At 46.4% G+C, this 27906-nt stretch overlaps 1 pseudogene; it reads left to right on the forward strand.

Annotated features, from left to right (window-relative positions):
• The first annotated feature begins 17465 nt into the window (after window positions 1-17465).
• LOC123809763 lies at window positions 17466-26636 on the forward strand (annotated as a pseudogene).
• Window positions 26637-27906: the final 1270 nt, after the last annotated feature.

The following is a 27906-nucleotide window of genomic DNA, read 5'->3' on the forward strand; positions in this document are numbered from 1 at the left end:
TTTCCCCAAAAAGCTCCTCCTACAGGACTCCCTCTGGTATCACCACACAGGCAACATCACCTCCTTTGGATGAAGAACGCCCTGTGGAGGGGCTGCTGGTGGTAGTCCCTTCGTTGGCCCACAATCTCTCCCATTCCGTGTTATTCTCAAATTTTAATGGTTCATACCCCCTCACAATTTGCTTGCAACCACAATGGTTTCCTCATGTTTATGTAGATAACTGCATGTGGAAATGAGGTGAAGAAAGCTCCCGCCTCCCTGCTTAGCTTCTGTGGAACCCAAACATCAGAGCAATTCATGTGATCGTGTAGGTGCAAATGATTTTCAATGCGCGATCGGGATACTTTGGATATGTCACCTTTCTCCCACACGGCATAACATGGTCTGTCCTCAGTGAACATCTGGACTCGGTGGCTCTCAACTGCAAATGGTCTGCCAGACCCGTGGGATGCCTTTGTGCAAGACATCTTGGCCATGAAACTTCACAAACCACTTCTGACACATTTCATCACCTACAGCACCTTCTCCATACACACTACTAATCTTTATTTGTGCATTTCTGTTGTGTTTTCACCTTTCTAGAAGTGACAAACCCTAATGTGCCAATAATGTTGCTATGTTCATCCATCTTCCATACGACAATGGCCACACAAATATTCATGAGTTCGGGTCAGATTTTTTTAATGCATGCAAAGATGACAGCTGTCACAATAAATTTTTTTAAAAAAGGGTTTCAAATGAAGTTAAAGACAAGTCATGGCATCCACCTCAACCGCAACCACCAACCCTAATCCCCAAGCCATGCCACTGGACTGCGTGTCCGAAAGCCTGGCCCTGACTCCAGATGCCTGGCTCTGGACATCATACTCCAGAGAACAGTCTGTCCTCCTATTTAAACCTGTAAACCCTTGAAACACAAACATCTAATGTCTACAAATATAAGGCAGGTTTCTGTATTAGCAAGAAAGAGCCCATAATTCGAGCTTGGTTAATTGCCTACTGTTGGGAACAAGAAAATTAAGAACTAAATGTGACCTTAGTAAACAGGAACCGCATTGTAGCCAAAAGGAACTAACAAGGGAAACAGAGTGTAGGATGTAGTTGAGCAAACGTCCTGTGTCATGCAGATATTCTCCCCTGGGGCTGCTAGATAGGCAATGCTTTGTTTAGTTTTAAAAATTTGAATTTTTACCCTGTTCCCGCACGCGGTCTCTGTAAGCAAATAGCTAACTGCCCCATCAGCTTCTGTAAAACGCTTGCTTGCTTGCTCGCGCCAAAACCCCTATGTAAGAACCTAGCTGTGAGCGCTCGGGGCGACTCTCTCATCTGCAGCCCCTGTGGGTACTGTGTCTCCGGACACTTTGAGAGTTCACCCCTGCGCAGGTTAAACTTGGCCAATAAAGCAACATCTTTGATACCCTGAAAGTCTCCGACATTTGTTCTCACGTTTGCTGGATGCAACACCTACCTCTGGTCACTATCTGTCTTACAAGGGAGTCCCTGATGCTTACAGAAAGAGCCCATAAATAACTTTGGAAATTGCCCCAAAATTTAATTAACTGCCTCCTGTCACGTATGTGTTTTACAACAGGATGGCCAAATGGAGTCTGCAGCAAGATAAGAATTCGGGCAGACAGACCCCCATGCATCCCTAAATTTGGGTAGTCACATTCCCCCAGGAAAGCTGGCGCCACATTTACCCATTAATCAATATGTAACTCTTTTCCCTCCTATCCCACCAACTATATAAATCCTGAGAACAAAGGACTCACTCTCTCTCTCTCAGAGGCTCAGGATGCTCTCGCTCTCAGGGGCTCAGGGGGCTCTTGGCTCTCGGGCCACAGGGCCTCTGACCACAGGTTGCCCAGGGGCTTGCCACCCTGGTCTCCAGCCTCTCTTGCTTTTCTCACCCTGATTTACTCTGAAACTTTCCCTTTCACCCCCTGATCTACCCAGTCCTGTTCTCTTCCATGGAAGCAGACCACTAATAAACTGATTACATACTACTAGATTTGCTGATATGTAATTCTTTACATGCATCAGCAAAAAGAACCAGGTCTCTCCCGTCAACACTCCGAGCCTCTCCATTTGCCTTATCCAACACCGGCCTCTGCTCATCCCCCTTACGGAAGCAAAGAATTCAATAAGGCTTCTATGTCTGCCCAATTGAGATGATAAATGGCAAAAACTGATGCAATCAAATCAGTCATTTTAGCTTGGGTTATGTCCAAGAAGGGTTTGAGATTTTCCAGTTTCACAGGTCCACTGTAGGAAACAGAGTATGTGCCAGATAACATCTGGCAGACTGGCCTTCTGACCTTACTCTCACTGAAAAGTCTCCAAAAAGGATAGTGCCCTGCCCTGGTGGGGGGCTTTTCCTCCACCGAATCTGGTTTCTTGACCGATTCAAGATAGCGATGCCAGTTCAGGCGCACTTTTCCCATTTCACTCACAGGAGTGGATCCCCTGGGGCTGCAGGAACTCTGACCAGCCTGCAGCAGTCTTAATACCTACATCTTCCTGGCCCCTCTGCTCTGACCTTCTATCTTTCATATGTAAATTCTCTTTTCTCTGAGCTATTAACTCACTTTCCTCTTTTTTCCTTTTTAACTATGCATGCATCTTTATCATGTAAACTCAAAAAACTTCTAGGTAAGGCAATTTGTCCTACTTCCCTGATTTTGACAAAACAACTTTAGTTACAGTATAATACAGTAATTTAAAGACCCATTCAGTGACCAGCACTCTCCTGAGTCTAAATTATACAGGACACAAACAGAACAGTACTACAACAAAACAACATACGCTTTCGATATACGCTCATACGTCGATCAATTTACCAGAACCCACCCCAGCGGGCTGTTTTTTGGAACAGAGGGTTCCCCGCCCCCATATTACCAGACAGCACTCCACGGAGCTCCAAACAGACGCCCTTTTGGGACCAGAGCAGATGTCCTTGCTGACCAGACAGAGCTCCAAACAGACAGTACCCAAACAGAACAGCTGACTTAAGTTGTGACCCAGGGATTTCAACCTGAACCAGAAAGCGCAATGATTCAGTCTAGTGTGATGCACGACGAGAGGTGCTGGGAGCAAGGGGTGAGAATCCCCAAGTGAAATCACTTGGCAGCTGCTTGGGATTCTCTGACTCCAAAGCCTCCCAGGGCCCCTCAGTCCAGGCAGCCAATGGGACTCCCCGCCAAAACACCCAAACTTACCAGAGAGTACCCAAAGTCTGTCCCCGAGCAGACTCGCCAAAATATGTAACGGGAAAAGACACCGGCGTCCGGGCTGCCTGTCACTACCAAATCCAATAAGCAATGACAGTGATTGCGTCTTTGATGGGCGCTTTATTCAGATGGCCAGCGATCCGAGCAGATGGCGGGTTCATACCCTAACAAACCATCTTACTCTTTCTTTCCTGGCCAGATCTTTTATAAGGGGGTTGGGGGAGGGCAAACAAGGTGTCAGCGAAAGCCTTTCAAAATCAACAGTTGCCTCCAAGGGGGAAGGGTGGTCGCTTGCTTCTTCCTGGTACAGATGTCTCCAGGAGGTCAGCTGCTTATTCTCAAGGGGCAAGGATGGGGCCTTATCTGTAGTTACTGAAACAAAAACTTAACATACACATGACTTGCTAGATTGATGACTATTTACCTTGAGCTAAATTTTCCCAAGTCTTAAGCCCCTATCATTGCCAGGAGATGTTCATGATCTCTCAGAAGCTGCACTTTCCAGAAGTTAGTGTCCTGCCCATGAATGTCATATGGCCACTTCACCAACACCATGGGCGATAAAAAAAATTATTTTTGTCATACCTTCTAAATTATAACAGCTGAGATAACAATCAAATTCACACAATCTGATTAAAGGAGGAATTCAACATCTACTACATGGACAAAGAAAATTCATATTCACATGAATACCAAACATAATGAGGTAATATTGAGTATATGGGGTATCTTCAAAAATGGAAGAACAGAGTCTTAGATTTCAAAGGTGAAGTGGGGGACATGCAGGTAATTTAGAAAAACAGGCAGCATACCTGGCACGTTCATGTCTGTTGGGCAACTCCCACAACTTCAAGATGCAGGTTGTACAGTAAGAGGGTCAACAAGCTCTGGCTAGGAGTCTTACTGTCTGAGGTTGAGGTGAAGCTCTCTTCCTAGAGCAAATTGTGGCAACTAAACCTCTTAGGAGGAAATGAGATGACAATCTTAAGTAATTTCTCACTCTTCCCTTTCCTAACAGCCAGGTTAACATCAGCATGCCAAGTACAAAATGCTGGCCCTCTCATGACCGCCTGTGATACTTTACATAGAAGATTTATATCCACGAGCTACATTAGTACATTCTTCCATATTTCACTGACATGGTCATTCAGTTTTGAGAATAACTTACTTTACTAAAATTGTTAAATCTTACTTAAGTAAATGGTGATGTACATGGACTCCCCAAATTCACCTCGTATTAAACACTTGACTGTTTGCTTATGTGGCCGAGAAACAATCTTTCATGTGACCTCAAGAATCTTTGGGCTGGTCTAACAATCCAACAGGTATGATACAGATTAGCAAATGACAATGGCCAAATGTCAGACCTACACAGGCAGAAGAACCTCACTCACAGGAGAGAGTCAGAAACCCCACACGCAGAAGAGCATAAATGAGGCAACCATGATGTGAGGGACCGTGGTCATTTTCTAGGACAAAGATATCTCCTTAGATCTGTGGGGAAATACTTGAGATGGAATAAAAGGTATTGGAACAACTAAATGGGAAAAATGTTGGGCCCCATACCTTACATCCTCCACCAAAATCAAGTCTTTAATTGATTTTAATAGCCACTCATAACTAACATAAAACACTGAGAGCTATCTACAACATACCAAGAGATCTAAAGTGAAAGAATGGTAAAAATACACTATACGAACATTAACCAAATGAAAATTATACAACATACAGCAGACTGGAAGGCAAAATGTAAACCACTACTACACATAAACAGGAGTACTTCATAAAAGTACTCCTTCAGAAAATTCAATTTACCACTTAGTTCCAAATTTTTATTCACTTAATAACATAAACTCAAAATTATATAGGACAGAGCTACATGGAAAAATACATGAAATAATAATCATAATAGGAGATTTAACAAACCTCTGTCATTCAGGTTCTGTTTCAGAAACAATAAAGCCCACAAAAAAATAGTAAAAAATATTTTTACAATTACATGATAAGCAAATGGCATTCAATGTCCATAAATACTTCACTACACCCCCAAAATATCAAATTACAGATGCTTTCCAAGCACCCTGGGAATTTTTTTAAAAAAAACTGACCATACTGTGATATAAAGCAAGTTCCAACACACTGTAAAGGACTGAAATTTGCATATATATATATATATATATATATAATGTATATATACACATATATGTTTATATGTCCACATATATATATTTCTTGCTCTCACTGCCATTTATCAAGAAATCAGTAACAACATAACTAGAAAACACTTATATTTACAAATTATGAAGTACACTTCTAAATAACCACCCAAAAATAATCCACAATTGGAGTCAGAAAACAATTTGCAGGGAATGATAGTCAAAAACACTTCTTACCAAGGCCAGATCACTCAGGTTCCAAAGATGATCACAGCTTCAAGATCAGTGGTTTTCAACCTCAGGTCTACTTTTCCCCCCAAGGGGACATTTGGCACATTTATGGAGACCTTTCAGGTTGTCCTTGGGGGTGGGGTTAAGGTGGGAGTTACTGGCATGCACTGAACAGAGGTAAGGATTGCTAATAAGCACCTACAATGCAGAGGAAAAATCTCCCAAGAGAAGGAATTATCCACAGCAATGAGAAACCCTACTCTATATGGAGCACGATGAAGAGTCAATTAGAATACAAACAGCATGTGACTTTGCACTCTCGATCTGAAATCACGCCCCTCTCTGGACAGGCAGCCTGCAGGCTGAGAGCTAAAGAACAACAACAGAAATAAATAAATACATACATACATACATACATAAAATGCCAGCCATGTTGCAAAGACTGGGGGGTGGGGATGTCCTTGGCTAGAAAACACCTGCAAAAGCTCAGAAGCCAAGGAAGATGTGACACCTTCAGACACTGAACCACGCTGCGATAAACCGCAGCACTGAGGGTCACTGTTCCTTTTCATTGCCCATAAATCGCTCTGCAATAATTGTTTCTTAAAATCACTTAGACTCCACAATCTTCCTCGTTTAGATTCCAGCACTCACCACCAAACGTTCTCCTCTTTGAAAATGTGGACCTTTGCCATAGTGTGAGTTCCTCAGATAACCTATAAGGGACGCGATTTCGCTGACAAAAAATGTCTGATTTCTAGAAAACCATTGCTCCAGGTCCTGACCTCATTTAAAATGCTAAGAATCATATCACTATTTTATTTAATTATTAATGAACTTACAACTAACACATTTTTAACTCTTCATATCTTCATACTTTATTCCAAGCTCTATTTTTCATGCTTTATACGGCTAAGCTAATGCAATTTTATTATTGCATGATATCTTATTTACCTTGAGAACTCATGAATATCAACCTACCATTATCATAAATAACACAACTTAGTGAATTGTGTGGTAAATAACATGCAGAAATAAACATCTTTTATATATACAAAGAATAATTTAAGGATATAATCAAAGAAAAGAACCCATGGTGCACCCCCCAAATCCGGTATCTGGTCCAGACGATGTGCTCACAAAAAGTGGTTCCAAGGAACTGGTCACTTGCATTGGGACCTGAGACTTGTACCTCCAAATAGTCTTTAAAAAAAAATCAACAGTCACTGATATTCCACTATAACTAATCAACGACTTCTCCTGCTGACCTGAACTAAGGTGTCATTCCCAAACATGGCCACAAGATGGCAGAAGAGACCACCACTTGGAACGCATGTCCCACAAATGGCTTGGCTGAAAGGTTCCTTCACTCTTTACCGTGAGATGCGATGCCGGGCACACTTTTCATTTTCCCTCAAACACGGTGACTGCACAAGATCGTCACCATTTTTGTTCCACTGCCTTCTGCCACCTTTCAGGTAATTTCACCATTCCATGGCCCCACGCCTTTGTTATCTTTTGGAGCAGAGAGCTCTTCCAGGTGGCTTCTGCAGTCTTCCAGGGAATGGAAATTTCTCTACAATAAGTGAAATTCAAGACAAACCGAAAGTAATTGGCCATGCAAAGGTGCCAGGTCTGGTGAGCACTGTGGATGACTCGGGACTTCACAGCCAGGCTGGAACCATTTTTCACTGGTCACCAAAGAAAAACATGCATTCTCACCTTATCATGAAGCGTATGTGTCTTCTGCTGACAAATTTCAGACCATTTCCCTCAGGCGGTGCTTTCAGTTGGTCTGATGGGGAGCGGTACTTGTTGCAAGTAACCTGCTGGCTTTCCACAAGGAACGCCTTCTGCAGGACCCCCTCCAGGGCACCACCACAGGGCAACATCACCTCTTTCGGATGAAGACCACCCTATGGAGGGGGCTAGTGGTGCTTCTTTTGCTGGCCCTCAATCTCCTCCACTCCACATTATTCTAATGTATCAATAATTCATCCCCCCTCACAATTTAATTTGGAAATGAGATGTTTTCCTTACGTTTCAGTAGAGAACCACATGTGGATATGCGGTGAAGATGGGCCCCCCCTCCTACCAGCTTCACTTCAGTGGAACCCAAACGTCAGGGCAACTACCCTAACTGTGCTGGTGCAAATGATTTCCAACACATGATTAGGATACTTGGAGTATGTTGCCTGTCTCCGGCGAGCTGTCATGATGCATTCTAACAAAACGGTTTTGAATGATGTAAAGGCAAGTATGTGAGACCAGACCCAGGGGATGGGGTGAGGATGTGGTGGTGGGAGAGGGTGGGGGGGGCTGAACTGACATTGCTACCAGCCCAATTTAAAGCAAGGTTCAACCAGCATCACAGCCTCAGAATCCTATACAATATGTTTTTGCCTTCATAGCACGTAAGCTAGCATTCACTGAGAATGGATGACTAGACAATTCTGTTGTTTGGGACTTCTGAAATAAACTTCTACAGAATCTCTGAAATAAACTGCCATTGGGATTATAAAATAACTGGACCTAAATGATGGTAAAGATGCTCCATAACAAAACTTGAGAAAGAAATCTTCACCCTTGAATGCACAGCTTAGAAACAAAGTCTGGAAACGCACAAGTTTTGCACCATATGAGGAACCTAAAATAGTAAACAAGGTCCAGGCAAAGTGGAGAAACGAGCCTGTATACATGTCCTGAAGGGCACGTGCATACAACGATGGAGCTGGTACTTTTACTTTGCTTTTTTTATCTCTTATACTGGCATTATACATAAATTTTACCTCCACATTGTTTTAGGAAGCTGCAACAGACAAAGCAAATTACAAACGGCTTTCAAGCACAGTTGGCACTTGCAAAAACCTGAATTTATTATGCTACAAGGCCAGTTCCAAGAAATGTCACATAAAACACGCTTATTTCTCCCTTGGCTGTTACTCTGGAGATTAGTCACAAGATAACTGCATAGTCCTGACATTTAGATGTTTTCGAATGCACTTGTAAATACCACTGCCATCAAAAGTCGTTGATATTTCACTAGAATCACTTTCCTGTGGACCTAAACTAACATGTCATTCCCCAAAATGGCCACGAGATGGCAGCAAAGACTGGCACTTGGAACACATGCTGTACTACAGGCTTGGCCAAAAGGTTCCTGAGTTTTCCAGTAAAATGCAATGACAGGCAAATTTTTTTTTTCATTTTCCTCAACCATGTGACTGGACAGCGGTTTTACCACTTACTTCCATTGTCCTCTGCTATCATTCAGTCAACTTCATCATTCCATCTGCCCAAAACATTATCTTTTGGAACACAGAACTCTTCCAGGTGCCTTTTGCAGTCTTCCACAGACCAGAAGTTTTTCTCCACTAAGAGAATTTAGGAAAGGCTGAAATACCAGGCAGTCCGAGGATACAACGTCTTATGAGTACTGTGGATGAATCGGGACTGCCCAGCCAGGCTGGAGCTGTTTTCCCCTGGTCACCAAAGAGAAACGTGCTCTCTCACCTTCTCCTGATGGCCAGTTACGCGTCTTCTGCTGACAAATTCAGGACTCTTTCCCTGGAGCAGTGACTTCCGTTGGTCCAATGGGGAGCAGTACTTGTTAGAAGTAACCGCCTGGTTTCTGGCAAGGAGCTCCTAGTACAGGACTCTGTAATGATCCCACCATATCCACAGCATTGCCTTGTCTGGGTGCAGACCACACTTTGGAGTGGCTGCTGGTGGTTCCCTTCATGTGCTCATGACCTCTCCCAATCCACATTAGTGTCAAATATCAACAATTCATCACCTTCTCCACAATTTGTCTTTGAAATGGAATGTTTTCCTTGCATATCAGCAGACAATCTGATGTGGAAATGTGGTCAGGCAGGGATCCCTCCTCCTCCCCCCTTAACTTCTCTAAACCCAAATATCAAAGTGATTCATGTAACCATACTGGTGGAAATTATTTTCTACACTTCCTTAGGGATTTTTTTAGTATGTCGCCTGTCTCCCACGTGGCAAAATGGGTTCTGTCCTTGATGAACGTCTGGACTGGATGGCTATTGACTGTGACTTGTCCATCTGACGGGTGGGGAACCCTCACACAAGAAATCTCCAATGAGAAACTTCACAAACCACTTCTGACATGTTCAATCCATCACACCACCTTCTTCCACATGCCACAAATCTTGTATTCCATTTAACTGGCCTTTTAACCCTCTTGATGTGCCACAGTGTAATGTACTGAAAATATTACTTCTATTCATTCATCTTCAATATGAAAATGGCCATACACTCATTAGTTCTGAGTTTTTTCTTAAACACATGCTGATAGGACAGTTTAACCAAAGGGTTTCAAATAAAGTTAAAGACAAGCACGTGAACCAGAGTCACATGATGGCAGAGTGAAGGTGGGGGTGGTGAGGGACTGAACTGAGTGTTTGGCCAACCCAGTATAAAGCAGGCTTCAACCAGCATCGAAGCACTGCAATCATATACAGTGAGTTTTTTGCTCTCATATCACTTAAGCTGGCATTCACTAAAAGTGGGTGACTGGAAAGTTCTGTTGTTTGGTATTTATGAAACAGACACCTAAATAATCTCCAAAATGAACCACCATTTCAGATACAAAATAACTTTAACTGAAATATGCTTAACATAATACATACCGAAACTTGAGAAAGAAATTTTCATGCAGAAATACACGTAAGAAACAGAAACTGGAAATGTACCAGTTTTTGCCCCTATATGAGGAAAATAAAATAGAAAAAGACGTCCAGACAAAAAAGAGAAAAAGAGCCCCAAGACATGTCCCTAAGGCCACATACACAAAACAGTGACACTTTTATTTTATTTATGTATTTTATTTTGTATTTTACACCATAGTACAGAAAATTGAATAAACTTTACTTTTCTCATTGTTTAAGGAAGCTGCGACAGTGCAAATTACAAACGATTTTCAGGCACACCTGCAACTCGTCAAAGCCTGACTGTATTACACTACAAAGCCAGATTCAAGAAATGTCACATGAAACGCACTCATCGCTCCTTTTGCCCTTAACCTGAAAACCAGTCACAAGGTAACTGGACAGTGCTGATGTTTAGACGTTTTCTAATGCACTTGTAAATACCACTGCCATCAAAAGTCACCCATATTCCACTGGAATCAACCACTTTCTACCGCTGACCTGTACTGAGGCGTCATTCCTCAAAATGGCCACCAGATGGCAGCAAAGACCACCACTTGGAACACATCAACCAACTAGCTTCGCAGAAAAGCTTTGTTCACTTTTTACCATCAGGTACCATGACAGACACACTTTTCATTTTCCCCCCAAACAATGAGAATGAACAACGACTGGACAATGTACTCACAGCTTCGTTCCACTGCCCCCTGCCACCTTTCAGGCAACTTCACCATTCCATCCTCCCACAACATTGTTCTATTTCAGAGCAGAGAACTCTTCCAGGTGCCTTCTGCAGTCTTCCAGGGAACGGAAATTCCTCTCCATTTAGAGAAATTCGGAAAGACTGCACTAAATGCTCATGCACCATCTGCGTCTTCTGCTGACAAATTCTGAATGCTTTCCCACAGGCGGCTTTCAGTTGGTCTGACAGGGAGCAGTACCTGCTGGGAGTGACCCGCTGGGTTCCTGCTAGGAGCTCCTACTGCAGAACACCCTTGAGAATCCACCACATACACAACATCACCTCCTTTGGAGGAAGACCGCCCTTTGGAGGGGCTGCTGGTGGTGGCTCCTTTCTTTCCCTCAACTGTCCTGTTCCACATTATTCTAACATATCAACAGTGCATCCCCCCTCAAAATTTTTTATGCAAGTGGAATATTTTCCTTAGATTTCAGTGGAAAACTGCTTGTAAAAATGCAGTCAAAGGGGGTCCCCAGCACCCCACTTAACTTCTGTGGAACACAACGTCAAAGCGATTAACATCACCGTGCTGGTGCAAATAATTCTTGATGCTCGGTTTCAGCCATCTGAGTATGTAGCCTGTCTCCCATGTGCCATTACACGGTCTGTCCTCAGTGAACGTCTCCCTCCGTGGCTCTCTACTGCCTCTGGTCTGCCTACCCATGGAGCAACTGCACTCCAGAAATCTCTGGCATGAAACTTCACAACCACTTCTGAAACATTTCATCACTCACAGCAACATCTCCATACACCCCACAAACCTTTTGTTGCCCTGCAATTGTGCTTGTACCTTTCTTGAAATGACAAAGCCAAAGGGGCCGAAAATGTTGCTTATGTTCATGCACCTTCAGTGGGAAAAGGGCCACACACACACTCACCACTTGTGATGCAATTTTTTACCTTCCAAAAACTTTAAGACACAAGGAATAAGGTAAGAAAGTCAACAAGCTCTGTCTAGGAGTCTTACTGTCTAAAGCTGAGGTGATTGTGCTGAAGCTCTCTTCCTAAACCCAGTTTGGGAAACTAAACCTCTTAGAAAAAGGTGAGATGTCAATCCTTCGTAATTTCTCAGTCTTCCCTTTCCTAACAGCGAGTTTAAAACTAACATGCCAAGAGCAAAATTTTGGCCCTCTTCATTACCATTGCTGAAACTGTACATAGAAGTTTCATATTAATGAGCTGAATTAGTATATTGTTCCATACTTCATTGACATAATCATTCAGTTTTGAGAATAAGTTACTCCAGTTAAATTGTTAAATCTTACTTAAGTAAATGGTTACGAACATATACTCCCCAAATTCACCTCCTATTAAATATCTGACTGTTTGCTTATGTGGTGTAGAAACAATCCTTCCTCTAGCCTCAAGAATCTTTGGACTGGCCTAATAATCCAACAGGTATAAAACAGATTAGCAAATGAAACAACCTATTTTGAGATATGCACAGGCATGGGAACCTCACTCGCATGAGAGAGTCAGGAACCCCACGTGCAGAACAGCATTACACATAGAACGGAAACGTGGGCACATACAATGTACTGAGGCTGTGATGGCGAGAGGGTCAGAGGGGCTTCTAAGTGACCTTGCAAAATGATGTGAGCAGATGCTACGAAAAAGGTGCTGTTCCCAATATGTCCACAAGGCGGCGACAAAAGTAGCATTTCCTGTTGGCCTCAACTCAGATGCTACTCCAAAAATGCTCACTAGATGGCGGTGTGTAATAGAGTGTAAAAAAGGGGTCCTGACAAGTCAGTCCTGGGTCCTCTGACTGCTGGGAGAAGTACTATTTCCTAAGAGAGGATGGAGCCCCATAACATGAGCTCTGGGTCCTCACCAGAGAGCATAAGAGGTCGTGTCAAGTCAGCTCTGGGTCTTATAAGCAAGGAGAGGGGTCCCACCTGAGAGTGTAAGGGTCCTGTGACCTCAGGCCTGGGCCACTTGAGTGTGGAGAGGACTACAGGAGAGATGGGAGTGTCCTGTCACTGCACACCTGTGTCCTGTGAGGGTTGAGAAAGGCCCCTCCCTGTGAAATGCAAGTGTCCTGACCCTTCACCTTTGATCCCGGTGACTGTGGGGAGGGGTCTGACTTGAGAGAGCAGGGGACCTGTCACTTCAGCTGTGGGTCCTGGGAGCCTGAAGACAGCCCCCCTCCAAGAGCACAGGGCTCGGCCACACCAGCCCTGTGACTTCGGTGAACATCCCCGCCTGTGGGTGTGACGGGTCCTGTCCCATCGCCTGTGCGCTGTGGGTGCGGGAACAGGGGCTTTGCAGAGAGAGCTGGGGGTGTTGTCACTTCAGCCCTGGGTCCCAGAATTGCAGGAAGAAAACCTCGCCAGGAAGAGGAAGCTGTGGTTCCGAGTCAGCACTGAGTGTTGTGAGCAGGAGGAGAGGCCCCACCCAGGAGGTCACCTGGTCTTCTGACATCAGCCAGGGTCCCAGAGAGTGTGTGGGGGTCCAACATGGGATACTCTGGGGTGCTGTCTCATCACCTTGGGGTCCTGTGAATGTGGGGTGGGCCCCTCACTGAGAAAGTAGGGGGCCCTGCCATCTGAACTCTGGGTCCTGCGTGTGTGGGAAGGGGCCTCTCCCTGCGAGGAGTGGGATCCTGTCACAGTGAAGAGGGCCCCAACCTGAGAAAGACAGGCATCCTGCCTGACAGCCGAGACCCGTGGAGGGGGAAGGGCTCCCACCTGACAGAGTAGGGAGCCCGTCACACAGGCTCTGTCCCCTGTGCGTCTGGAAAACTGTCCCACCAGGGAGAAGAGCGGTTCCCGTCCCCTTGGCTCTGGGGCCCCCGAGTGTGTGCAGGGTCCCTCCCAGGGAGCGCAGGGGGTCCTGTCACATCGGCTCTGGGTGCTGTGATGCGGGGGGCGGGTCACACTGGAGACAGTAGAGGGCACGACAGCTGCAGCTTTTGCTCCTGTGGCTGTAAGAAGGTGTCAGTCATAGCAGAGAGTGAGGAGCCGTGTTGCCTCAGCACAGGGTCTTATCGGTACAGCCAGGGGTCCCTCCTAAGAGAACAGCAAGGCCTGTGACACCAGGTCTGGGCCCTGTGCATGACTGGGGAGCCCACCTGGGAGAGTGGGGTCCTGTCGTCACAGCTTGCATCGTCCAAGTGCTGGGAGGGGTCTCATCAGAGAAAACAGGTGTGGTGTCACATCCACTCCAGTTAAGGGGGTTCAGGGAGCATGGGGCGGGGTTTCACCCAGAGAGAGCAGCGGTCCTGTGACATCAGCTCGGGGCCTATGAGTATGCAAAGGGGCCCAGCTGCCAGAGTAAGGGGTCGAGTCACTTCAGCTCTGGGTTCTGTGGTTATGGACAGGGGTCCCTCTCTGGGAGAACAGGGGTCTTGTCATATTAGTTTGGGGAAAGGTCCCCCCAGCGGCAGTAGTGGGCCCTGTCACGTGAGCTTTGGGCCCAACAAGGATGGGCATGTAAGACCTGCTGAGCTGGGGATGGTGTGAGGTGCCCTGGAGATTCCCAATGTCCTCGCAAAACGGTCTGAGCAGCTGCTGAGTAAATAGGTGCCATCCCCAGGATGTGCACTAGATGGCAGCAGAGCAGAGCATTTCCAGGCAGTGGGCGTCTGAGAGCCAGCAGGTCCACTCTGCCAGCACAGGGGGACCTGTCCCATCAACTCTGGGTTCTCTGAGTGTGAGGAGGGGTCTCACCCGAGAGAATATGTAGCTCTGACACCACCTCGAATCTGAGCCCTGTGATTGGGGGAGGGGCTCCCCCTGAGAGAGCAGGGGTCCTGTCACATCGGTTCATGGGACTGTGTAGAGGGGATAAGCCTGAGAGATTGGGGGTGCCGGGATGTCAGCGCCGAGTCCTGTGCGTGAGAGTGGGGGATCCAGTTACTGCTGCTCTGAGTCCTGTTAAAGAAGAAGAAAAACAAGAGCAGGGTGCACCTGCAGGGAGAAAATAACAACGACCATTCATCAGTGCCCTGTAGCCATAGCAGCACTGTAACAAAAGGGCCCACTCCCACCCTCTGTCCTGAACAGAAAGCCTGGGCACTCACACACAGGCATGACTCTGGTTCTGATCCCCACAGTTACTGCCCTCGAGACGGCTGAGTAAATCTTATTCTCATTTAAAAAAGAAGACAGAATCAATTTGACTCATAGATTCAGCAAATCTAATCTGTATAAACATATGAAGTATAAGATGTGGTCCATAACTGCTGCTCATCTTAGTCTACATAGAACCACATGCAGGGTAGGGCAGCAGTAGGTTTGTATGGGAAATTGTACAATGATTAATAAATAATGCAAGAATAAACTCTCTGTTTTGAACACTCGCAACTGTAAACCTACATTTTCCCCACCCTGTATGTTCATGACAGTGAGTTTCATCACTTAATAAACGTTTACTAATTATTGTGGGCAGATCATTCTACATAGTTCTTGTATGTTCTATTGATAATACAAAGTCCAAATTCTTTGTCAGGAGCCAACTGGCCAACCTGAATAAATTAGCATTAAGAAGTTGGGGTCCCTTTCACCCCAAGGAAGAACGTTGTTATTCAGGAGATTGTAACTACCATGTTTTCCAGGGCCCTGGCAAAACCCCGAATGTGTGGTCTTCAGGCCAGCCATCTGTGATTTCATGTTGCTGGAGCCATCATTGTATGACTCTGGGGGGTGCATCTTTCTATAAGTTTGCTGTGGCTGAACTGATAAAACAGGTGTATGCAGATTTCTGCAGAAGTTATGATTGCATGAAAGATTTTGAGATGAGGCAGGCTGGTGTCTTCCTGAGTGCACCGTGGCCTTCAAATGTAAAGAACTCTGTGGGTTGACTTCCATGGAAGTAAGTCGTATTGCACTTCCACGGTTTCTCTCTGGCTGAGTTGCTGGGAAGTCAGTGTCTGCTGGGAGGCACCAGTACATCTTCCTGGGGGGGCCTGTGGTTGACACTTCTTCCTGTAATTGACCCAGGGTGGTGCTACGTGAGAGCACTTTCTCTCACCCGCCAACTCCATTTTGGTGAGGTTCTCCTTTATGCAATTTCACAATAATAATTACAGTTAGTTGGCTTATTTCTGACCCATGGAAATGAAGTTATCTTTCTGTGCTCAAAATGAGGTGAGGGCCCGAAACCCTATTTCCGTTTTTTCCTGTGAAAGCCAGTGGCAGCTACACTGACCCTGGACCCCTGTCCTCAGATTAGGTGCCTTATATTCGTGCAAAATACTTGTAGATTTTCTCAAGGTGTTTTGTTTTCATTTCTGTTTGCTTATATCTTGTCTTCTTATTTCTGAAGCCTTTGTAGACCTGCTAAAGCTACTTCAACAAACCGATTACTCGTATCACCACTTCTCCCCATGGCTTTTCTGGTATACTTATTACTCCATGTGTTCAGTCTTTGAGCCCTCTGGGACTTCTTTTGTGTCTAGGAATTGCGTGGTCAGGATTTACTGACAAGTTTCCCAGAATGCAGTGCAGTCTTGACCACGCCCTCGCTGGTTATGCAGCTGTTTTTGAAAGTGGGTTTGACAAGGGAGGGCATGGAGGGGTCTAGACGAAAGTTGGGGATCCCGACTACAGTCTGGTGCAACAAAGACACTTTGTCAGGCGGCAGGAGGGCCACATCCACCCTAAAGACCTGCCTGGGCTCGGAGCTCCCAGCTCCCGCGGGTCGGGTCCCTCACCAGCCGCTGGAAAACTAGCCAGGGGAACCGCCAAGGTGGTCCTCGCTGCAGGATGTGTGACTGGCGCTCGGGAGACCCAGAGCAGCCAATCCCCACGGGTGGGGCGGGTCTTCCGCTGGCCAGTCCCGAACCAAGGGGGCTCAGCGCTCCCACCCCCCCACCCCCATCCCGCCCTTTCAGTTTCTTCTGACCGCCCATTGGCGGGCAGGGCACTGGGATCGCAGCGCTGATTGGCGGGTTGTTCCCACGTGGCTATCCGGGCGGGAACCTCGCCTCGGGCACCCTCACTCCTCCTCCTCCTCCCGAGGGTGGGAAGCCCAGGAGCCCGGAGAGGACCCTCCGCTGCGGTGGGCAGCGTGGCAGAGGACCTGGGAGACTGACCGGTAAGCGGGGAGCCCTGCCCTGTGGAACCCTCAGCCCGAGACCTTCCAAGCCCAGCCCGAGAGACCCCAGATGCCCTCATCCCGAGGGGCCCCCAAACCCCTTCAGCACCGAGGGGCGCGCGTCCGCTAACCCGGAGGACCCCACGTCTCCTGACCCCCAACGCTCAGACCCCCAAACAGCCTGGAACCCCAGTTCCCCTCAGCTCGGGGCACCCTTCCTGCAGCTCGCCCGCCCGGGAAGACCAAATCTCCCCAAACGCAGAGACCCCGAATGCCGTCGTCCTGGAAACTGACTCAGTGGAGGGGACCCGGACGCCCCTCCCTGCCTCAGCCGCGGAGGTCTGACCCTCTCCCCCCGGGGCGCTGAGTGTCCTCCGCCCGGAAGACGCAGATGAGTCCTGAGGCACCCGGAGCCTCTCAGCCCGAGAGACGGCGGAGTGCCGGACACTGCGCCTGCGCCTCGCGCGGGCTTCTCCGGACCCCGGGGCGCCTCCGGGCCCTTCCCCGGGAGAAGCGCGTTCCCTGCGCCGCCACAGGCTGGCCAACAGGGTCCCTCAGACGCCCAGGCGGGTCTGCGGAGCCCGCGCTGAGGTGGCACGTGGGGGAGAGTGGGCGGGGCAAGAGCGTCCCCCCCCCCCTCAGGCGGGTCTGCGGCTGCGCAACCCCGCCCTGTCCAGCCCCTCTTCCGGCAGGGCCCCAGTCCCGCTCTCTGGGCGTCCTGCCAACGGGGAGAAAGGCCGGCACTGGAGTGTGAAGTGGAACTCTGGACGCGCTCACCAGCCCAGGTAGCACAGGCGGCCGGCTGGGCCGGAGGAGCCTGGAGACCCGGCAGGCGCTGAGCTGGCTCCGACTCTGGCGGCCCCGTGCACCTGCAGCTCCGTCCCGCATGGACACCGGTGGGGGAAGTTTGTTCCTTTGTGTCAGAGCGGGGCTGGCGCTGACGGCGCAGCGCTCACGGCAAGGCACTGTAGACTCTCCCGTCCCATCGGAGCCAGTCCCACGGGCTTCCTGGGCGTGTCCCTCCCCCACGCTCTCTGCTTCAGGACAGAGGTTTTGTCTCTTCCCAGGTCTCTGGGTCCACGACTCGCTTTCCTGTGTCACCGCCGCAGGCAGAGCACCGAGCTCCAGGAGGAGGACCCTGAGGACTCAGATGAAGAACGGGCTCCGAGGCAGCAAGGTGAGGGGCAGGAGGAGCCAGAGCTGCCCTCCCGACTCGGACCTGGTTTGGGTCGGGCTGCATCTCAGGACATAACCAGGGAACAGGTTTGCTGGTGCAGAAAACAAGCAAGATGCACAACAGTGTATCGTAGAGTGACGGGCTATTCCCGTAAACTTTCACGTGTGCAACGTAATCATCTATATTTATAGACACATTAGTAAGCAGTGAATGTGTAAGAACATAAAGTAAGCGAGAAATAACTAATTCAGAAGAGTCGTCATCGCAAGAGAGGGAGGCAGGTCTGGCCGGTAAGGAGGGTTCCGACACCTGGCTGCCTGATGGCCTGCATAGAGACAAACAGGAAACAGTATTGGTATGGTGATGATGGGACCTGGGGGAGGGCCAGGGTGGGGAGGGATTGATCACGTATGGTTTCCTGATGTCGGCCCCATGTTCTGTCCAGTATCGTGAGTGTTTGGAGGGTGGGGTCCATCCATTTTCATGGGTCTGGGGTTGACACAGCTGAAGTCAAGATATGATCTTCAACTTCACTGGAATTCTGTTTCTAGGGTCAGCACCCACTGTGGGTGCTGACCAGAGTCTAATGACTAAGGAAGGGTGTGGGTGGCCACTATGTGTCCAGGGGGGAAGATACCAGAGAAAGGAGGCTGGGTGGTCAAGGTGCCCTTAGCCAGGACAAGGCCAGTGTGAATGAAGAAAACAAGACGGACAAAGGTTTATGTTGAAGATGTGGAGTTTCTGTGCAGTTACTTGTATTACATTTTTGTCAGGAGAGGCCAATTTATTCTTTAATAAATGTAATAGATGCTTTATGAACATAAGGTGAAGCGTAGATGACACTTTGCCTATTTTTTTAAACATTCTAATGAAATTAGTGGATGGCCCCAATAGAAGCCGAGGCCTTAATGATACATCAGAAACATTTTCCAATCATCCTGCGATTGTTCTTGGACTATTCTCATTCAGAATTGTGTCCCTAATAAGAGTCTCCAGATTTTGGAAACATTTACCAATCAAAACATTGATTTCTCATCATCTTTCAGTCATACCTTCTTGGGTGGCCTTCAGAAGGAAGCAGAGTAAACACCAGAAGGTGAGTATTTCCCAAATCCTGTTGACAACAAAATTTTTCTCCTGGAGAGAAATACAGGTAACAGCAGAAAAATGCAGAAAGTATCCTAGGAACTGCCACCTTCTTTTCCTGGTCTCTTCAACACATTGTCCAACATTATCTTTTTTAAAGATTTTATTTATTGATTTTTTTAGAGAGAGGGGAATGGAGGGAGAAAGAGAGGGAGAGAAACATGAATAGGTTGCCTCTCCCAAACCTCCAAGTGAGGGACCTAGTCCAAAGCCCAGGCATGTGCCCTGACCGGGAATGGAACTGGTGACCTTTCAGTCTGCAGGCCAGCACTCAATCCACTGAGCCACACCAGCCAGGGCTCATCATCATCTTAATGGTTAACAACTACAGCAACAATAGTAACTACCATTTGTTTCATTCTCACAATGTTTCAGACTTTAAGAGTTTTGTGTGAATAAACTCACTTAAACATTACAACAAGCTGATGAGGCACGTACTATAACTCACCATTTATGATGAGGGAAGGGAGCTTTCAGAGATATAGAAATGTTTGATTACGTGCCTAAGGTCACAATATGAGTGATAGTGCAATCTAACCCATAGTTGCTTCTCTAAACCACTTACAAACTCATTAAAACTTTCATAGTTTTACCCTGGCCACCATGACTCAGTTGGGTGTCATCCTACAAAGCGAAAGATCGCCAGTTTGATTCCTGGTCAGGGCGCATGCCTAGTTTGTGGGCCAGGTTTCCAGTTGCCGTGTGTGTGAGAGGCGAGTGATCGATGTTTCTCTCCCTCTCTTTCTCCCTCTCTTCCCCTCCCTCAAAAAAATAAAATCTTTTTTAAAAACTAGAAAAATTAACTTTCATAGTTTTCTGAAGTTTGCATTGTCTTATCCATATGTCATTACATCGTTCATCTGACTGATGATTTTAACCAAATTTCTTTTCTGCTGTGCTGAAGTAAGAGATGCACTAAGACCCACCAACTAAGGAAAGCGTACATCGTATAGGCAGTTTGTACAGTGGATGGTCCCAAGTGAAGAAATATACAAAATGTCCAGGATCACAGCCTCCTACTCTAATCAAAGAGCATCTACCACCCCTGAGTAGCTTCACGTTTCATGATTGAGAAACAACAAATAATAAAATGACTTAAGGAGTTCATGTAGGTTACACACTCTTCAATAGAAACTCATCTGTCTGGAACTGATTTCAAATGCCATTTCTTATAAGGTGAGGTAACAGCTTCTTTCTCTGAGTTCCAATGAGCCCACTCTCATCCTGTTCAGAATCATTTGTTCAGCCCGCCTACCTCTGTGTTGTGAGCTCTTTGAGAGGCTGGTCCATACCTGAGTCTTCTCAAGGGTCACAGACCCAGATCAGGGGCCCTGAATGTTTGCTGAATGAGTAATTTCACAGTTACAAATTAAACTACAGGATGATCAATGAATGCTGAAGGTAATTTCTGTGAGATTTGAAATATGGAGAGAGCTGAGAGGTAAATTGATAGCAGGACTATAATCTCTCATACTATCACACAATTCACAGAACACTGGTCAGCATTATTTAATGGCACGTTCACTAGAACATTCAAAATTAGCATGTTACAGACCATGAAACTGAACAACACTAGCTACCAGTACGGCCTTATTCAAACAGAATTGGTGGGAAGCAGCTAATCTAAGTACAAATATTCTTTCTAAGGTATTGCAGATTTTATCACCATTTTATTGTGTAGATATGTTTCTGCCAACTATTTCCTTATTCTCTTCCCAATATCCTTTACTCTCAATATTATATAGACAATTGAAAGAAAAGAGCCATAAGGCATGAGTTCTAATCTTGGATTCATTACCCACATTGGCCCTATCCCCTATTCATACTCCCTAAGTATTTCCAAGGGTTGAAGTATTAAAGACATGCATGTAAAATGTATCATAGGCCTTAAAAATTTAAATACATGTTATCCTTTAATATGTGACGCTTACATTGAAGGCAACATCCGGGGTGCCATTAAGCAAGGAATATAGTTTGAAGGAATTGTCAGGAACAGCAAATTGGATGACTGCAAGTGACTCAGAGCATGCCCAGAAACCACTGTCCCTTCTTGGAGAACCATGTGCCTTTGGAAAGCACCCTAGACAAAAATTGGGTAAGAAAAAATAATTTGGAAACTTAGTTCTTCTAAGTCCTATAGAAGGGCTGATAAGTATGACCTAGGTATATGAGATGGAGTTTGGATGGGCCTGGATTTAAGCTGGGCTCACCTGAGACTATAGTTAGCACTGGAGCTTTAGGCAAATCCTATACATTCTCTGAGCTCCTGAATGCTAATGTGTAAAGTGAAGATAAGGAAACACCACTCATACATTATTTGAAAACATTAAATCAAATTTAAAACAATTGACACATGCAACTTGTCCAATAAATCCACTGTGATAATGGCAACCACACTTTATTGGTGTTGTGTGCCCAAGCCTTTACTCAATGCCTAACACATAAAGCATACCCAATAAATATTTTATGAATGATTACAGGTTGGCAAATTAAACCTGGTAATGGGAAGATCTAGAAACTACAATTGAATCAGTCATCTGTAGTTAGTGTGGAGTCTTCATCTTCTGAGCCAATAGTTCACAGTAAAATACCAGAGTATGCAAAAGGACAGGTAATAAATTGATGAGAGGAGATTGTGTGTTATATGACAACATGGGAACTAACACTGCAGGCCCTACCAGCCTCGCTCACCTGGCCTCCAACTTAGAACTCAAGAGAAAGAAGATGGACATGAAGATGTACAGCCTACGAGAAAGAAAGGGCCAAGTATCCCAAGAGGTCAACGAGCCCCAGGATGATGACTACCTTCGTAAGTGACCCTCACTGAGAAACATGTTATGATACAATAATTTCATCTAGTCCTTTGCTCCCTAAACCATTCCCTTCCTCTAGTGACGTAGAGAACAGGATTGAGTCTCAATGATGTCAGTGCCCGACTCCCTCTGAAGCTGTTTATGTCCAGGTACATGCACTATACCTTCCCTAACCCCTGTTGCTCTTGCCTCCAGATTGTGAGAAGTGTCAGAACTTCTTCATTGACAGCTGTGCGGTGCATGGACCCCCTACATTTGTAAAGGACACTGCAGTAGACAAGGGGCATCCCCACCGCTCAGCCCTCACCCTGCCCCCTGGGTTGAGAATCGGGCCCTCGGGCATCCCTGAGGCTGGGCTTGGAGTGTGGAATGAGGCAGCAGACTTGCCAGTGGGTCTGCTCTTTGGCCCTTATGAAGGACACATCACAGAAGATGGAGAGGCAGCCAAGAGCAGATACTCCTGGCTGGTGAGAACTATTTACCTCTTCTACTGTCCTCTGGCTTCCCACATTCCTTCTGAGGCTTGGAGGGACCTCACTCTTATGTCCTAGATATGGAGGGGACAATATGATTAGCTCTGTGTACTGACTGGACTTCACATGAACACAGAGCTCCTTTTCAGGATCAGACGGTAAGCGGGAGCAAAATGGTACAGACACAAAAGAGTGGCTCCTCCTTTGTGGGGCTCCCACTCTGATTGGACAGGTAGACTTGGATGTGTAGATGATGACTAACAAAAATATCATGTGGTGACAACTGGCAGTTGAGTCCCCATGCACGCTGGAGGAGCTTTAATGACAGTAGAGTAAAGGAATTCTGACTATTACCTACCCACAGGGTCATTAACTTCTTTTCTGAAACACAGATCGCCAAAGGCAGAAACTGCTATGAGTATGTGGATGGAAAGGACAGACCCTGGGCCAACTGGATGAGGTGAGGTCAACAGGTCTCTGGGTGCCAGAGGGGACTGTCATCCCCTACAAACCCATATATCTCTCCCTCTCATCATGCCTCCCTTCATCCTTTTTTCCTCTTTTTCTCCACACAGTGTTCTTCCATTTCAGGACAAATTTAGGAAAAAAGTACAGCGTATGTCCTCAAAATATAAAGCTCTCTACTAGACATACTTGGGCACTGGAAAAGACCTTGAAGAGCTTAGATTCACCAGGGACACTGGATTACACTTTAATTTATCAAATGAGCATTAATTGAGCACTTACTGTATTCCAATTTAGGTGAAGGAATACATTGCTTAAATAGATCACAGAACCCATGTTCTTATGGAGGACGTCTCACAGACAGACATAAAACAATTGCTTTTACAAACATTTAACTATAATTTCCAAGAAGTGCACAGTGTCAAGATAGCACAAACCACGGATGGCCTAAAGCTGTAAGGGCAGTACATCATCCCAGCCTCACGTCTAACTAGAACTGGGTTCTGAGGCCTGCAGAGGAATGGTCATGGGCCCCTTTCCGGAGAGGGGCTCCCTTTTACCAGGGTCACCTGAATGTGAATCAACTACTATTGTTCTGTTTCATTTTATTAAGACAAAAAGACCTCTAATTTTCTATAGTAACCTTGGGCAAGCAAGTGAATGGTACTCTAAAGTGTAGAGAGGTTGGAGAAAGGCCTCACAAGAGAAAATAGATGTGGGCTGAGTACTGGATAATTAGTGAGCTAATTTAGAATCAGAGCCCTAGATCAAGCACCAGGTTCTGTGGTGTGAGACAACTTGATGTAGAGTTTGCAGCAGCCAGAGATCACGGGATATTATGGCCCATCAGAGTGGAGGTTAAGTCTAGAACTGGGTTTTAGAAAATGGTATTAGGCAGCATTCGCACTGCAAACAGAACTTGGAGATAGGAGTTCACATGACATGCTGACAGAGGCTCAGACACTGAACAAAGGTTCCCCGGGAGCATGAGGGGCAGTGGGCAATACCAGAGCCTGAGGGCCTTTAGATTCAGTGAGAAGGACATGGATATAACAGTTACTGGAATCTCATTACTGTGGTTTTCTTTCTTTCCCTTCATGTGCCTTAATCCCAGGTATGTGAACTGTGCCCGGGATGATGAAGAGCAGAACCTGGTGGCCTTTCAATATCGCAGGCAGATTTTCTACCGAACCTGCCGGGTTGTCGTGCCGGGCTGTGAGCTGCTGGTCTGGTTCGGGGATGAGTATGGCCAGGAGCTGGGCAGCAAGTGGGGCAGCAAGTGGAAGAGAGAGCTGGCAGCTTGGAGAGGTGGGCACCACTGTTCTTCAAAACAGAAAGAAAAGAGAGAATTCTCCATAGAAATATTCATGATCCAACTCTTAAATAGAGTAAACTCCACTCTAAAGTCATTACAGTTTCAACTCATGCTTCGGAAATTCACAGTGCATTCATACACCTTTGACTCTTAGGCAAAATTTTTTTATTTTTTATTTTTAAAATATTTCATGCACAAAATATACAACCACTTTTAGTGCTGTGAGGCTGAGAGGCAAAAAAAAAGTTTTAAGCACTAACCAGCTCTCTCACCAAGGCCGTTTTTCTGTCATTTTTATAGCTGTTTCTTCTTAACGTTCCTCCATACTTCTAAATAACATGTTTCTGTTTATAGGCACTCATTATTTTTTAAAGACTTTGCCCTGGCTGGTGTTGCTCAGTGGATTGAATGCCAGCCTGTGAAGCAAAGGGTTGCCAATTCCCAGTCAGGGCACATGCCTGGGTTTCAGGCCAGGTCCCCAGTAGGGGGCATGTGAGAGGCAACCACAGATGTTTCCCTCTCCTTCTCCCTCTCCCTCCCTTCCCTCTTCTCTGAAAATAAATAAATCTTTTGTACAAAATATTTTATTTATTTTTACAGAGAGTAGAAAGGAAGGGAAAAAACCTCAGTGTGCAAGGGAAACATTAATCGGTTGTGTCTGGCACACCCCTAACTGGCCCACAGCCCTGGCATGTGTCCTGACTGGGAATTAAACTTGTAACCTTTCAGTTTGTGGAACAACACTCAACCCACTGAGCCACACCATTCAGGCAGGGTACATTCGTTCGTCATTTCAGTGAATTATCATGAGAGATCCTATTCTGTGGCACACACGGTCCTGGGATCAGGAAATACAGATTAACATGAGGATCAGAATCACTGCTTTTGAAGGACTGATGGGTGTAGCAGGGAAACCCAGGCCCACGTGCTTGCATGTGTATAACACTACACAGGGGTTAGTGCTTTGGAGAAAACTAATCCAGGACAAGTGCCCAAGGATCAGTGTGAGAGCAGGTGTGTCCAGGAAGGGCTGTCTCGGGAGGTAACATTTACAAAAACACCTGTGGGCAAGGGATCCCCAGCTGAGGGAGCAGCTAGTACAGGGAAGAAAAGGTGGGGCATAGAATTGTCTGAGGGTCACTCAAGTGTCGTCTCAGCATAGACGTTAAGAACAGAAATCAGATGGATGCTTAGCAGCCCAGAAATGTGGTACTGATGACCAGAGTTGAGACACTGGGGACTTTCCTGAGTGTAAGTGTGCAGTCGTCAGCTGTAGAGTGGTCTGTTCTCTGTTCTGATCATGCTTTGTTAATTTTTAGAAAATAAACCCCAGTGGGGAATCCCCTGAGACATCGCTTCACCTCCAAATGAAAGCACATGGTGGATTGGCCAAAGAGCAACAGGAGTCAGGCGTGTAAGACATGTGGTTGGAGAAAAATTTTGAAACAGGACTTCTCAGTGTATTTGAAATGGGCTAACACTAAATGAGATGAAGCATAAATATTTGGTGTGAGGCTTGAGGAAGGACATTTATTTTTTAGGATTTTATTTATTTTTAGAGAGGAAGAGGGAGAAAGTTAGAAAAGACCCTTGATGTGGGCTTTCTGGATTTCTGAAGATGCACTGCATAAAAATAAAAAGGAGAATAGATGGCAAGTGGACACTTTGTGGGAGATGCAACTTCTGTTGTCACCACAGTAAGAGGATTCATGGGGCAGGTGTCACTAGGAGACAAGTCATGGCCCAGGCATTCTCATTAATGTCTTCCCTGACCAAACCTTTCTCTTTCAGCAGAACCAAAGCCAGAGGTCCACCCATGTCCATCCTGCTGTCTGGCCTTCTCCAGTCAGAAATTCCTCAGCCAACACATGAAATTCAATCATTCCTCTCAGATTGTCCCAGGAACATCTGCAAGAAAACACCTCCAAGCAAAGGAACCCTGTCCAGAGGATAAGAATCAGCAGCAGCAACATACTTGTACACGCAGCTGGAATGAAAAAGCTGAACATCAAGAGGTTGAAGAAAGGTCAGAACTTTTGCTTAAAAGAATCAGTCAGAGGAGAATCTCAAGACCCTTTTTCCAACCTTCCAAAGAACAAATGAGGAGCTCTAGTGAGCATGAGAGAATGATGGAGGAAGAGCCCTGTAGAGGCCAGAAAGAGAGTCCAGAGGACACAGGCAAGTTTGTGAAAGTAGGGATGTCAAGAATTATAACGATCAAGTATGGAAGGTGTTGGCAAGACTTCAATCATGGGTCACATCTCATCACACACCAGAGGACACACTCAAGGGACAAGCCCTATGTTTGCAGGGAGTGTGGGAGAGGCTTTACATACAAGTCATATCTCATCACACACCAGAGGACACACTCAGGGGACAAGCCCTATGTTTGCAGGGAGTGTGGGCGAGGCTTTACATACAAGTCAAATCTCATCACACACCAGAGGACACACTCAGGAGAAAAGCCCTATGTTTGCAGGGAGTGTGGGCGAGGCTTTACACAGAAGTCACATCTCACAAGACACCACAGGATACACTCAGGGGACAAGCCCTATGTTTGCAGGGAGTGTAAGCGAGGTTTTACATGCAAGTCAGATCTCATCAGACACCAGAGGACACACTCAGGGGACAAGCCCTATGTTTGCAGGGAGTGTGGGCGAGACTTTACATACAAGTCAAATCTCATCACACACCAAAGGACACACTCAGGGGAGAAGCCCTATGTTTGCAAGGAGTGTGGGACAGGCTTTACACGGAGGTCATATCTCATAAAACACCACAGGATACACTCAGGGGAGAAGCCCTATGTTTGCAGGGAGTGCAAGCGAGGCTTTACACAGAAGTCAGGTCTCATCACACACCAGAGAACACACTCAGGGGAGAAGCCCTATGTTTGCAGGGAGTGTGGGAGAAGTTTTACACATAAGTCAGTTGTCATCAGACACCAGAGAACACACTCAGGGGAGAAGCCCTATGTTTGCCGGGAGTGTGGGCGAGGCTTTACACAGCAGTCAGGTCTCATCACACACCAGAGGACACACTCTGGGGAGAAGCCCTATGTTTGCCGGGAGTGTGGGCAAGGCTTTACACAGAGGTCACATCTCATCAGACACCAGAGGACACACTCTGGGGAGAAGCCCTATGTTTGCAGGGAGTGTGGACAAGGCTTTACACAGAGGTCACATCTCATCACACACCAGAGGACACACTCAGGGGAGAAGCCTTACGTTTGCAGGGAGTGTGGGAGAGGCTTTACACACAAGTCAAATCTCATCACACACCAGAGGACACACTCTGGGGAAAAGCCCTATGTTTGCAGGGGGTGTGGGCAAGGCTTTACACAGAAGTCACATCTCATAAAACACCACAGGATACACTCAGGGGAGAAATCCTATTTTTGCAGGGAGTATGGAATAGGCTTTACACAGAAGTCAGTTGTCATC

Source organism: Phyllostomus hastatus, unplaced genomic scaffold (genome assembly GCF_019186645.2).
Source record: "Phyllostomus hastatus isolate PE091 unplaced genomic scaffold, TTU_PhHast_1.1 phas_scaffold_555, whole genome shotgun sequence".
Lineage (NCBI taxonomy): Eukaryota > Metazoa > Chordata > Mammalia > Chiroptera > Phyllostomidae > Phyllostomus > Phyllostomus hastatus.